The sequence below is a fragment of the Salvelinus sp. IW2-2015 genome, unplaced genomic scaffold (genome assembly GCF_002910315.2).
Source record: "Salvelinus sp. IW2-2015 unplaced genomic scaffold, ASM291031v2 Un_scaffold8917, whole genome shotgun sequence".
NCBI classification, from domain to species: domain Eukaryota; kingdom Metazoa; phylum Chordata; class Actinopteri; order Salmoniformes; family Salmonidae; genus Salvelinus; species Salvelinus sp. IW2-2015.
The window spans coordinates 903-2,452 of record NW_019950176.1 but is presented as its reverse complement, the minus strand read 5'-3'; positions in this window follow the sequence as shown (position 1 = coordinate 2,452).

Genomic DNA, 1,550 nt, shown 5'->3' with positions numbered 1-1,550 from the left:
GGTTGAGGCCTGGGGAAGGAGAAACACAGAATAACAGTGTACATGCACCATGCAGACACGCACAAGAGCACACGAACACACAAACACACACCACCACCCATGCACACACTCCAGTACTTTTGGACAGCGTCTTCTCCTGTGAACTCTCCTCACTGGAATTCAGCAGCTGACTGATGGTAGTTACAGCTGCCACTGCGATGTCCTGCAACATGATCAAACCAGGGGATGACCCTCAAGTGTTCAAATCACTGCAGTAACAACCTCACGTTTCTCTCTAGACATGTCATAGTTCACGACTTGATTTCAAAACATGTTTTACCTCTGTGATGTTTGCAGACTGAAGCATCGTGTTAGCTATCTGGCTGCTGTGGTGATGTTTCAGCTGACAGCTGCTCTGGTTGGGAGGTCAGATCTGAGTACTGAAGGCTACTGTAGTAATCACCTGAACTGCTGGAGATCTGAATAGGAGAGAAGGATTTTTTTTAGTATTGTTTTTCAACAGAACATTGTACAAGTGGCAGCAACATGCTGAACTGTGAGTACATTTGGATATTACATTACCACTACTAACTATGTAGCTCAGTTGGTAGAACATGGCACTTGCAACACCAGGGTTGTGGGTTTGATTCCCACAGGGCAACAGTATGAAAATGTATGAAACTACCCTAAGTCGCTGTAGATAAGAGCATCTGCTAAATGACTAAATAAAAAGTAATGTAAAACACAAAATAAAATAAGAATGTTCCTCATCAACTGTTAAGCAGAATAAAGGAACAGAATACATGATCTGAAGGTAAGAGCCAGTTGTTACTGATCTTCAGACTGTAAAATCCACTCCTCATAATGATAACTGTAACTGACCCAAAGAAAGATGAATGCTAAATTGAGACTGGTCATAAATCAAGATAATTAAAAAAATCCTATTGACGTACATTTCCTTGAATGTCACTGAGGGTAAATTCACACTGCAGAATGTGAGGAGAACCAAACATTGGAGATCCAGTGTCATTTAAACATCTTGCTGAGGCTTCTGGTAAACCGGCTGGAGGAAACAAGAAAAAAGGTAATCAAGGGCCTCAGAGTGGTCTAAGGCACTGCATCGCTCTGCCACTAGTGATCCTGGTTCGAGTCTAGGCTCTGCACGGGAGCCAGCTGCGACCGGGAGACCCATGGGGCGGCGCACAATTGGCCCAGCGTCGCCCGGGTTAGGGGAGGGTGTGCACGGCAGGGATGTTCTTGTCCATCGCATGCATACTGGCAGGCCGGGCGCATGCACGCTGGCACAGTGTTTCCTCCGACACATTGGTGCGGCTGGCTTTCCGTACGGGAGTTGCAGCGATGGGATGAGACTAACTACCAATTGGATACCACAAAATTGGATGAGAAAAAAAGTATTATTAAATAAAAAATATAATAAAGATTAGTGTTACCTAATACAACATTCATTAGGATTGTAACAAATAAAAAAAATGATTTCATTTTAGGTGAATAAAAGTAACATACCACTGGTTGTCTTCTCATCACATAACTCTTCTGAATAAGCAGACCAG